Here is a 13625-nt window from a genome sequence, read left to right on the forward strand (position 1 = left end):
GGAGGAGGACAATGAGGGGTGTGGGGGATTGGGATGTTAGGAAGGGGGAGGTGGAGGAAGACGTTATCGCTTATTATGTCTAACACAGTCCCTTAGTATATAGTGTACTTACTATGTCTAACAAAGTCCCTTAGTATATAGTGTACTCACTAATTCTGTATAACACCACCCTTAGTTACATAGTTTCCTCTTTTATTATGTGTAACACGTCCCGCCATTATGTGCCATCCTCTCTAGTTATATATGGTGCCGTCCCTTATTATATAGCTTCCTCTGCTGTTATGTATAGTGCTGTCTCTTACATAGTGTATTCTTGTTAATTTTGTTATTTACAGTGCCCTTTTATTACATAGTCCCCTCTCTTGTTAGATATAAAATGACTGCTGATGGAGCAGCCGGTGACCAAACTACCAGTCAATCAGCTCCTCCATTAGAAAGGAAGCTTTCCCATGCTCCATCAGCCATCATTGCATTATACAGCTAACAAGATAGGACGGTATGTAATAAAAAACAGGGCTCTATATAATTCAATATGTAAGGGACGGTACTGTACATAAGAGAGGGCACTGTGTAAGGGACAGCAATATACATAATAAAGGAGACTATGTAATATACAGTATATACATGCATGTGTGTGTGGCTATATATATATATATATATATATATACACATATACACATGTAGCTTTGACGCCATAAAAGGAGGGGGGCCCAGACACATTTCTTGCACAGGGGCACCAAGCTGTCAGTGTCCGCCCCTGTACACGAGGCTCCGTCCCCACACATTACCACACGAGGCACCGTCCCCACACATTACCACATGAGGCTCCGTCCCCACACATTACCACATGAGGCTCCGTTCCCCCACATTACCACACGAGGCTCTGTCCCCCCCAATTTACCACACGAGGCTCCGTCCCCCCCCAATTTACCACACGAGGCTCCATCCCCACACATTAGCACACGAGGCTCCGTCCTCACACACTACCACACGAGTCTGCGTCCCCACACATTACCACACGAGGCTCCGTCCTCACACATTACCACACGAGGCTGCATCCCCACACATTACCACACGAGGTTCTGTCCTCACACATTACCACACGAGGCTGCGTCCCCACACATTACCACACGAGGCTCCGTCCCCACACATTACCACACGAGGCTCCGTCCCCCCACATTACCACACGAGGCTCCGTCCCCCCACATTACCACACGAGGCTCCGTCCTCCCACATTACCACACGAGGCTCCGTCCCCCCACATTACCACACGAGGCTCTGTCCCCCCACATTACCACACGAGGCTCCGTCCCCCCACATTACCACACGAGGCTGCGTCCCCACACATTACCACACGAGGCTGCGTCCCCACACATTACCACACGAGGCTGCGTCCCCACACATTACCACACGAGGCTGCGTCCCCACACATTACCACACGAGGCTGCGTCCCCACACATTACCACACGAGGCTGCGTCCCCACACATTACCACACGAGGCTCCGTCCCCACACATTACCACACGAGGCTCCGCCCCCCCAATTTACCACACGAGGCTCCGTCCCCCCCAATTTACCACACGAGGCTCCGTCCCCCCCCCATTACCACACGAGGCTCCGTCCCCCCCCATTACCACACGAGGCTGCGTCCCCCCCCATTACCACACGAGGCTGCGTCCCCACACATTACCACACGAGGCTGCGTCCCCACACATTACCACACGAGGCTGCGTCCCCACACATTACCACACGAGGCTGCGTCCCCACACATTACCACACGAGGCTGCGTCCCCACACATTACCACACGAGGCTGCGTCCCCACACATTACCACACGAGGCTGCGTCCCCACACATTACCACACGAGGCTGCGTCCCCACACATTACCACACGAGGCTGCGTCCCCACACATTACCACACGAGGCTGCGTCCCCACACATTACCACACGAGGCTGCGTCCCCACACATTACCACACGAGGCTCTGTCCCCACACATTACCACACGAGGCTCCGTCCCCACACATTACCACACGAGGCTCCGTTCCCCCCCATTACCACACGCAGCACTTCCTTTCTATGTAATTCAACCACTTCAGCCAAGGTAAACGTACATTTAATTGCATCCGCATTCTCTCAAACAAAATGAGCCAAGAAGAGTCGCCAGGTCCATCTCACAGGCCGCAGGAAAATCCGGACAACGATGCAGTAGCTGATCGACAACAACAATATCGACAAAATCGTAGGATTGGTTATCAACAGCGAACACCTGAGCAGATTGATAAGGACAGAGAGAGATATCACAAGGTTTATATCAACCGAGTGACAGAAAGAAGGGAAGCTGATATATATCACCAGCGTCAACGAAGAAGGAATTTGACATCTGCGGAAGTTGAAAACAACAATGCCCGTCGACGTAAACTGCCACCACCTTCGAGGTTTGCAGCAAGAAATCCAGAGAATATACCCAGTGAACACCACGTGGGAAAGCAAGACGTTGTGTAGTGATTGCGGTGCATCTCACTTTTAGAAAGAAAAATTACACAGTGCAAAGTTTGCGTCGTGCTGCGAAAGTGGTACTATACACTTACGTGAAGTAAATGAATATCCTCAGCAGTTTCAAGCATGGTTAACTGAAGATACGAACGAGGCAAAAATTTTTAGAAAGAACACTTGAAAGTACAACAGTGCTTTTGCCTTTGCATCCTTTGGATTTCAGTCAATGAAATTTTCCGGTGGCCCACCCGTTTTAGTCATTCATGGACAAGTGTGCCACTGTACATCAACTTCTCTAAGGTAAAAGACCTGAATAAAATTAAATGTACGTTTTTAATTCATTCCTACTATTTTTTAATGAAAATATATTTGTGCTTTCTTTAGATCTGATACTCCTTCATATTCACAACTCTACATATTGTATCCTGAGTATGCAAACATTCAACGATTACATAACGAGCAAAATGAAGGATGCAAGAGGGACATAATGAATACTATTGACTGTTTACTCAGAGATATGAACCCATTTGCTCAGGCTTTCAAGATGATGAAGGATTTGATTGATCAGCGTGGCTACGACCAGCATAAAATCGAAATGTGGATAACCAAGGATAGACAACACGACCCTCGCCGATACAACTTGCCGACAGCCAATGAAGTTGCAGCTGTGTTGGTCTCCGATGATGGAGAGCCGCCGATCAAAAGAGACATTGCCGTTCATCCCATTGGGCAGCGAGGACTACAGAATATTGTGTACCATAGCCCAAACTGTGATCCAATGGTGTATTCACTCCTCTTTCCATATGGTGAACACGGATGGCAACCTGGAATAACCTGGAAGCAAGGGAGAACTGCAAAAAGGAAAAGTCATGAAATGGAGGAAGGTGACGATGAAGAACAGGAAGATATCAGTCACGATGCAGGGGAACAAGGAAAAAAAAAAAAAAACAGAAATGTGTCAATGAGGGAATTCTATGCGTACCGCCTTCAGGATCGACAATCCTTCAATCCGCTGTTACATTCTGGCAAGCTGACACAACAATACATAATTGATGTCTACCTAAAGGTTGAAGCGCAGTGACTGGACTGGAACAGACAAAACCAAAAGAAACTCAGAGTAGAATTATATGTCGGGCTTATGGATTATATCAACAGTAGGGCTGAACAACAAGATCTGAGACCGGGTCGCATCGTCATACTTTCCTCTTCTTTTACCGGTGGAAAAGTGCCATGACACAGAATTACCAAGATGCGATGACTTTGGTAGCGAAATTTGGAAAGCCGGATTTGTTTATTACGTTCACTTGCAACCCAAAGTGGGAAGAAATTCAGTCCGGCCTTTTACAACATGAAACAGCAATAGACCGCCCAGATTTGGTATCTACCATATTCCACTTAAAGCTACAAGAGTTACTAAACGACTTGACTGCAAAAAAAAGGTGGAGTGATGGGACAAGTAAAGGCATACACCTACGTCAAAAAAGAGGTATTACGTGCATTCATCTGAATGTTCGTAACAGTAATGTTAAGAATGGAATGATTAATAATGCACATTTAATGCATCCTTTTATTTCAGGTCTTCCTCATTGCCATATGCTCTTAATTCTGGACGACGAAGACAAGTTTCAAAAAGCTATCGATTGTGACAATGCTGTTTGTGCAGAAATTCTTGACCCGGATATTAACAAGGAGCTTTACGATGTTGTCACCAGCTGCATGATTCATGGGCCCTGTGGAGAACACAATAGAAATTCACCGTGTATGGAAGATGTAAAAGGAACCCGGACATGCTCCAAAAAGTTTCCCAAAGACTTCAGCGAAGAAACAAATATTAATGTGGATAGTTATCCAGTATACCGCAGACGAAAAGATGGCATTAAGCTCAAGCTTAGGGATGTGGAAGTTGACAGCCGCTCGGTTGTACCATGCAACCCCTACCTCTCTCAGAAATACAGCGCACACATAAATGTGGAAATCTGCTCTTCCATCCAGACCGTCAAATATATTTTCAAGTACGTGTACAAAGGACATGATGCAGCCATTGTTCAGGTGAACGAAGTCAGCAACACCGGCACCTACCGCTGGGATGAGATTAAGACTTACATCGACACACGATATTTGGCATCGCCTGAAGCAATGTGGCGGCTGCGAAAATTTGAGATGTCTGCACGTTCCCATGCTGTAGAAAGACTTCCGGTACACCTACCTTTCCAACAATCAGTTTACTTTGAGGATGGAACGGAGCAGCTTTCTGTGGAAAAAGCTCAGCGTGATGGCACAAAACTTACGAAATGGTTCGTTCTAAACCAAACTGATCCATCAGCACGTCAGTATTTATATTGTGAAATACCCTAACGTTATGTCTGGACAAATAAGTTTTGGAAGACAAGAAAAAGAGGTGATGACAAGATCCTTCCAAGAATGTACTCTGTCTCTCCACAAGATAGGGAAAGATTTTCCCTGCGCCTACTCCTGATGCATATCAAGGGTAAGTCATATTCATCTAATTGTACGTTATTAGATCCTTTTTTAATTTTTAATTATTTTCTTTATGTTGTTTACAGGTGCTACGTCATTCGAAGATCTGAGAACAGTGGAAGGACACACATATGAAACTTATATTCTGGCAGCAAAGGCCATGGGATTATTGCATGACAATTCAGAGTGGGACAAAACAATGGAAGAAGCATCTTTATTTAGAATGCCCGGTGAGCTTCAACAGCGATTTGCTGCCATCCTGAACCACGCCAACATCACAAGGGGACTTGATTTATACAACAAATATAAAAATAACATGATGGAAGACTTCCTCCTGACTCATAACGAATACATGGCAGAGCAGCAAACACTTGCTGATATCTAAGACCACTTACGACAGTTTGCTAAAGATTGCAAAAGTTGTGGACTACCTTCCCCATCAGATGCGTATAAAATGTGTGACATTGTTGATGTGGAAAGGGAGAAACAAGAATCTGAACGACTGCAGTTTCTGATGAACCTAGAACAACGAGGCGCCTTTCAAACAATCATGAATGCAGTTAATAATCCAACCACATCACAAAAATGCTTTTTTTATCTGGTGCAGGAGGTTGTGGAAAGACTTTCGTGTACAAGGCTTTGACATCTACTATACTTGGGAATGGTGGCATTGTAAAAACAGTTGTTCCTACCGGCTTGGCAGCTACATTACTAAAAGGTAATTTTAATTACGATTACAGAATACTGAAAAATGTAAATTTAAGATGTCTGTATTGAAGATTTTTTTTTTGTTTTACACAGGTGGTAAAACACTCCACTCCGGATTTGGAATTTCAATTCATTTGAATGAGAGAACTGTATCAAGTATTAAATAAGGACCCTCAGTCTGCCGAGAGCTTCGGGATACTAAACTTATTATATGGGATGAAATTTCAATGTCTCACGTTCATCTTTTCAATGCCGTTGATAGAAGCTTACGTATTCTCCTTCACAATGAAGAACCTTTTGGTGGGATCCCGATTGTTGTTGAAGGAGATTTTTGTCAGCAAGCTCCAGTTGTACTTCATGGAAATCGCGTGAGTATTGTAGAGGCGTGTGTCAAGAGCAGTCCAGTCTGGAAATCCTTCAAGGAACTGAAATTAATCAGGAACATGCGAGTCAATCCTGATGAGGTTGAATTTTGTGAGTGGCTGCTAACTGTTGGATCAAGAGTTGAAGATGGGAATCTGGTGGATTTTGTGAAGCTGAGCAAAGACATTCTGACTCATGACGTTGTGACGAGCGTATTTGGGAATGACCTGAACTCTCACTCCTGCTGATCTTGCTTCCAGAGCAGTACTATGCCCTAAAACCTGTGACACGCTGACAGTCAATGAACAAGTGTTGAACATGCTTAGAGGTCAGACTAAATCATACTTCAGTGTCGAAAATATTTCATCCTGTGAGACAGAATAAGAAAGAGCTCAGTACCCCATCGAATTTGTACATTCCCTAACTCCTATGGGCCTCCCTCCTCATATGCTGAACCTTAAGAAAGGCTGCTGTGTCATGCTACTCAGCAATCTAAATCCAAAGAAAGGACTGTGCAATGGTACTCGATTAATAGTAGAAACTCTTGGCACAAATCTCATCGACTGCAGTATTTTTTCTGGGGAGCGTCGTGGTCAAAAGGTTCTCATTCCAAGAATACCATTGGACACTAGCGAAAATTGCGATATCCCGTTTAAGTTAACAAGAAAACAATTCCCACTTCGTCTGGCTTATTCCATGACAATTACAAAATCGCAAGGACAAACATTCGATAAGATTGGCATTCTCCTACCTGATCCTGTATTCACACATGGTCAATTATACACTGCATTCTCTAGAGTAACAAGTTGTAAAGGTCTTTCAGTTCAAATTGTACCTGGTAGAAGTCAAGGAAAGATCTTTGAAAATGACGAAAATGACTATACATTTAATTGTGTTTACAGAGAAATATTAACTTAATTTATGTTTCCTTATGAAATTTGTTTCGATGCTGGAATGAATAAAAAACGCACATCTTACTGAATCCAGTTTGTTTTTGATTTTACACTGTGAATAAAATGTATCATTAGTATTATTCAGATTTTTAATGATTATTATTGTTATTAACTTCATTTTAATTTACCACCTGTGTAAGCGCTATTGAATGTTGTCATTATTTACTTTAGTTTAATTACCAGCAGCGTTAATTAGATAGCAATGAGCATGCCGAGCGTTAGCTGACTGGAAACAGCTAGTTATATAGGAGATGGCAGTTGGTAAGATTCTGTACACAGGGGAGCAGAGAAGAGGAGACAGGAGCTCACCTCCCATCTCCATAGCACCAACTATCATCAGTAATGTAACTATTTGTCTTCACTATATACAGAGAATTGAGAAGTTTGAGAATGAATAATCAGTCCAGGAAGAGAGAGTTAGACTGCTCCTGCCAGAGATTCAGCTTCCTCTGCTGATGTGATAGGACTGGACTTCAGACGTCATTCTGACTGACAGCAGGCTCCCCCCAGTTAGGCAGCGTGGATCCGGCTGTTAATCAGAATAATGCCAGAAGTCTTCAGATTGGAGGCTTCTTTTCCGGTCCGCCCTGTCGACATGACGTCAGCAGAGGCTCCTGAATTCCCAGCAGGAGCGGTCTGTGACTGCTCTGTGCCATGGGAAAACTGCACCGTGCACAGCAAGAAGGTAAATTGCAATTACGTGCCTGTTAGCAAGGCGGTGGAGTCGGTAAGCCACAGTTGCAACTCCGACTCCGACTCCTGGATTTTATCAGGCTCCGACTCCGGCTCCTTCATAAATGGCCAATTCATAACAACAAATTTACTGTTGTAAAATATTAGACATCGTGCTTATTCCGTTTCTCACCATCATATAAGTAATCAGACCACTTAGAGCAAAAACTACATTTATTAGAATACAATTAGAATATAGCAAATAACTTTTATAAACTTTTCTAAACTGTAAGTAAATATGCAATAAACACTTTTATGCAGTTAATAAGAAGAAATCTATAAATTTGTCCTCAGAAAAAGTATTGCCTCTGTCAGATCCTCCTTCATGGATGCCCTCAAATCTGATCTAATTATTTTGAGAGCAGAGAACAACCTCTCTACACTAACTTATGTTGGTGGCAAAGCAGTAACCACTCGGGCAACATCTCTGACAATGTCAGGATACAGAGGAATCGCTTGTTGCACTGTTATTTTTGATGAACGGTCAAATTTCTCAATTTTTCTACATAAACAGCTGCCAAAAGAATGTTATTTTGTAATAGTAGCTCCTCTCTCCGTTTCATTGATGTAGCAATGCCACTTGCAATTAACCCTCCTCTTTGGGACAGGCGAAACATCAGGTTCTTCCACTCCTTTAAGAAAATACCTGGAGTTAAGTCCTCTGCTTGAAATTTTTTAGTCACTGTAAATGGGTGCTCTAGCAATTTTTCCAGCTCAGTCACCTGATTCCACTGACTTCCATTTAGCGTCAGTTGAGGGTTAGCCATGTCTACAAGAAAGGTTTTCAGTTCAACCAAGCGCTGAATCATTAAGTAAGTACTGCCCCATCGTGTGGCTTGATCAATAATTGCCCCTTTTCCAGCACGTCTCTTGAAAATTGAGTCAACTTTAGGGGTTCTGGCAACAGTAGCCAATTTTCTCACCTTGCCAATCAGTGCAGCAGCATGTCCTTCTTGCAGACTGTCTGTTATAGCCAGCTGTAGCGTATGCACAACACAGCGCATGTGATGAATGAAAGAACATATTGACACAATTTCAACAAGATCATCTAAACTATCATGTTGCTGTTCATCTGAAGCAACTTCAGTTTGCTCCTCAGTTACAATACTGTGTTCCTCTATTTCAAACATTTCTGTGTCTGTGGACCCAGAATGTTCTTCTAGCTGCTGGTCACCATCATTACTCTCATTCATTAGCTTAATAGTACTTATCATATTTGAAGCATTGTCAGTTACGACAGAAAGAACTTGCTCTTTTTTAAGTTCATAGTCTTGCAGAACCTTTTCCACCAAGACCTGGAGAAACTCACTGGTGTGATGAGCTTTGGTGTCTTTTACTGCCAATGTCTTGGTAACTATTTCATTTTTGTCACAAACAAATCGGACATTGATGGCAAAATAGTTCACTCTGTGATGTGTGCAGGCATCCATTTTAAGAAACAGAAAGCGTCCCTTGAGAGATTTTTTAAGTTCTTCCTTTTGTTTAAAAGCTTCTTCGATTACTAATTTTCTAATACTCTCTCTCAGAGAAACACCAAGCTTGCGGGCCATTTCCCCATTCAGACACACAAAAGCTGGTCGTGAAAATAATGAAATAGGCACACTATCCTTTACAACAAGCTCTATGATCTGTTTTTTAAATGTATCTACTGTCATTGTCACAGTAACTTTGTCACTGACAAAATATCTTGCAACTGATGGCTGCAAAGTTCTCTGCTCCTTTGTTTAGCTGGAAGAGCTGGAAAATGGTTCATTGGTTTGGATGCAGTCTTTCTCATCCACTGCTTTCAGTACTTCTGGATGAAAGCGCTGTAAATGTCTCTTTAGATTAGAAGCTCTGGTAGGAGCATTTTTATCTTTGCCTGAATATGCACTCATCTTGGCTTCACAGCATTTGTTTTCGTCTGGATCATTTGTCATACACTGACAGACATAATGCTTTCTATCTTGAGTGATGGTGAAATATTCAAATACAGCTGATTTAATGTGATGCTTCTTTGACATTCTCAGGTTTTTAATTCTGCATTCACAATCCAAATGACAATTGTTTTTCCTAAAAACAATTGTACAAAATTATTGCCAGGTCGTACAACTGATATAGTGGTCAGTAATACTGTTATTATTCCTCATGTACTCACAGTTAACTGATGCAAAGTTTGTTGAAAGGATAATACTTCTTACAGTCTTCCTCTTCTGAGTAGCAGGCAGCTGTGAGATGCTTGGAAGACGCACACCTAGTATGATCTAGTCTAGAGGAGGAGCTTTACTACTAAGAATTTGCAACACATTTTCACTTTCAGTTTCATACATTGTAAGTAGGGGGGTTGGGGCAGCATGAGGTTAACCAAGTATAAGATTAGATAAGGGCAGTGGAGAACAGTGACACACAAGAAGTAAGAAATGTCTCTATCTCCAGCAGAACTGCTTATCACTGTTGTTCATAGTTTGATAGAACATATATATTTGAGTAACATTTATAAAATTCATATGAAAGTTCAATTATGAAATATTAATACTTTTTTTTAAAGCTGGAGTCGGAGTCGGTACATTTCTACCGACTCCGACTCCAACCAAAACTAACTCAGACTCCGACTCCACGACTCCGACTCCACAGCCCTGCCTGTTAGTGCTTAGGTACATTTTTTAAAAAATTTTTTTTATTATATCTCCGTCAAACACATCTGGGTCTACAACAAAGTCTTCCAGATGGCGTAATTTGGTTGTATATACATGCTTTTGAGCCGGGATACATGTCGATGTTTAAGATCCAGGGACAAGATGATTGAATATGTTGGCTGCATATCAGTAGCAAATAGTTTTAAACACACAAATAAACAGTTAAACGAAATAAACCATATCACAGCCAGATAATTGTTAGTTATTAGGTCATTTAGTATGTTATATCTGATACTATGTACATAATATTAGTCCTACTAGAAAATGATAGTCAAATTAAAATTGGGAGGAAAGTGAAATAATCAACATTACATAAAGACAACAAAAAAGCATATTCACTGAAGGGCAAACTAAATGAAGACTATTACTACTGTCCTGCAAGGTCTGCAGCCTCCAGCAGGGGGTGCTGTGCTACAGGCCCAGCACAGAAACATTTTGTCCATAGACTTACCTGATGGTTTTTTTTCTTTTACACTTCACTAATATTGATCTTTTCTTTGACCCAATCCATGTTCTTGATGTTTTTTTTTTTACGCTGACAGAAGTCAATACAGCCTGAAAGTACATATATATGAGATGTAACACATCTGGCTGGAGTACATTGCCATCAGAGTCCACAATAGGGCTGTATTCTCCCAAGTGTTCATTTAGTACAATAGAACAGTGAGGTGCCTTACTGGATATGTCTGAACCGCTAACACACCATGGAGAAATACTGCTCTCGTAAAGGCTTCAATCTGGGGTCCATGAGCTGATTGCTGGACTAACCCCCACCCCAGTATCATGGTGTGTATACTCCTGCCGCACTGCACAAGCCACATGCAGTCATTATCCATGTACGTAAGAAGATCTTCCAGGCGGATATGTACCAGACTTATCTCTGCCATAATACTAATTACAAGGGAGAGGGCAAAAGACATCCAGGAAATCGGAGAACCATAGCTGCAGGTTCCCAACGTGTCTATCACGTGCAGCCATAAAAGTATAACTACATAACTAGCCTCCTTACGTCTCGTTCAGATATTCGGGATTTTATGTAAAAACCCAGTCCGAGTGTCAGCGGAGGTCAGTGTCAGGTTTTATTTTTCAGATACCATCAGTGTTTGATTAGTTATTGTCTCGCTTGAAAAATGAATAAATTACAAAGTTTGCATTCATTTCAATGTTTATCACAGACAACACCCAGATTCCACAGTGATGCCATCCATGTGCCTGTGGAGATTTTCCGAGAACCATAGATTTGCTGGGGTAATTTTAATCTGTGTTTTATATCAAAAATGGAAGCGCTGCTGTGAGTTAGGCCGGGGTCACACTTGTGAGAAACCCGCATGAGTCTCGCTTCTCAATACCCAACACCGTCGCCGGCACTCGGGACCGGAGTGTGCGACTGCATGTATTTCTATACAGCTGAACGTTCCGGTCTGAACCGCCGACGTCAGTGCCGGGTATTGATGCAAGACTCGTGCGAGTTACTCGCAAGTGTGACCCCGGCCTTATTGTGACCCTCCCACCATCATATTTCTTACAACATTCCTGAGCACGTTATCCTGCAGGAAGAGACCGCTGCTATTTAGGAATATTATTCTGTAAGGGGGTTACTTTAAGGATGTCCAGGTCTGTGATATTGATTAGGTTATCAATATCCAATATTTGGATCCGATGTTCCCAATAATAAGCTGTTATCAGCTCAGGCAGCAGGTGGATGAACATAGTATATGGATCTGGCTCTGTACACTGCCTAGTGGCCATTCTGGGTACTGTGGCTTCGCTCCTATCCACTTCAATAGAAGCTGATCTGCTGTACCTGGGAACGTTCGGTACAGGTCCATCTCATAAACTATTTACATCCAGCCATCAGAGTTGATAGAATCTGCTTGTAAGGAGATGCACCGGTGTCTAACCTCTAACAATCTGATTGTGATTAAATATCTTAAGTAACCATTATCACTGTACTGAATAACCCCTTTAAATCTGCAGTATGCATTGAAGTGGTACCTGTCCGTAACATTGACTTAATATTTTCCAGTAGAACATTACACTGCCCTTCCAACTTGTCTTCTTCCCATTGTGCATTCTAGTGCCCCTTCGCAGGGTAAATGATTCACACACTTCTCTCTTCATATAAAGCAACAACTTGATTCATCAAACCACACCACCTTCTTCCATTGCTCTTTGGGATACTTCCGATTCACTTGCACCTTTTAAGTTGTTTTTAGGGACAAGCTTTAAGCAGATAAGTGGCTCCATATCCACCAAGCCGCGCTGCCTGTTCTAACACTATCATAGTCATCCGTAAAGGGGTTGTCCGGTCCAAATCCATAAGTCTGCAGTCTCTCTGTGACTGCAGACTTATGAATCCCCCCAGAACACACACTGTGCGCAGCGAGGATTCATTGGTTCCTGAGAGGAGGGTATGTAAGAGTTATACACACCCCCGGCCAGTGGGCGCAGCCTCACTCTCCAGACACTAGTCAGCCACACCCACATCACTAGTTGGGGCGTGGCCTTGCTCAACACAAGTGTATGGAGTGAGGCCACACCCGCTGGCCATGGGTATGTATAACGCATACCCTCCGTTGCTGGGTCTGAAACCGCCAAATCCTTGCGCACAGTGCAACAGGGGCATTCATAAGGCTGCAGTCACACAGAGTGACTGCCGACTTATCAGTTTTGTCCAGACAACCCCTTTAAGCTTTTCGGCAATTTGTTATCGTTTGACCACATGAACCATCAATAAATTGTCAGCACCCATTTGTGGATCACACTCTATACTGGAAACACCAAAATCCCTGCCATTTTGGAGATGCTCTGAGCCAGTTGCCTAGTCATCAGAATTTAGCCACTTTCCAATATTTGTAGGTTGGTAACTACCTGCCGAATCTGCTCAGGTGAAGACTCTCTGGCTTCCTTTAACCTCACAAGAGCAGCTTTCTCCCTTTCTCCTCCGGTCTGCCCTGTCGACGTCATGCTGATTGACAGCTGTCTGCAGCATAACACTGACAAGGACGTCCCATCATGAGAGCAGACCAAAAGAGCGGACGTCACCAGAAGATGTGGGGAGGAGCGGTCCATGACCTCTGTCGGCACAACAGTAGTTACCGTAGCTGCTGGTAAGTTCTTGGCCCAATATGACAAATAAGCAAAGCCCTGATAACCCCTTTAAGTAGCGAGACTCTCCCTAGGTATGGTACACCATCCGTACGTGGTAAATATTTACGTATGTAA

General features: G+C 43.1%; 1 long non-coding RNA gene across 1 annotated transcript in view; it reads right to left on the reverse strand.

Annotated features, from left to right (window-relative positions):
* LOC141098929 (uncharacterized) overlaps positions 1-11110 on the reverse strand; it is a 40246-nt gene extending 29136 nt beyond the window's left edge. Inside the window, exon 1 of the long non-coding RNA XR_012234389.1 lies at positions 10852-11110. This is a non-coding gene — a long non-coding RNA (uncharacterized lncRNA). The remainder of the gene's footprint in view (positions 1-10851) is intronic.
* Between the last annotated feature and the right edge of the window lie 2515 nt (positions 11111-13625).

The sequence above is a fragment of the Dendrobates tinctorius genome, unplaced genomic scaffold (assembly GCF_039654945.1).
Source record: "Dendrobates tinctorius isolate UK_male_01 unplaced genomic scaffold, ASM3965494v1 ptg000097l, whole genome shotgun sequence".
Lineage (NCBI taxonomy): Eukaryota > Metazoa > Chordata > Amphibia > Anura > Dendrobatidae > Dendrobates > Dendrobates tinctorius.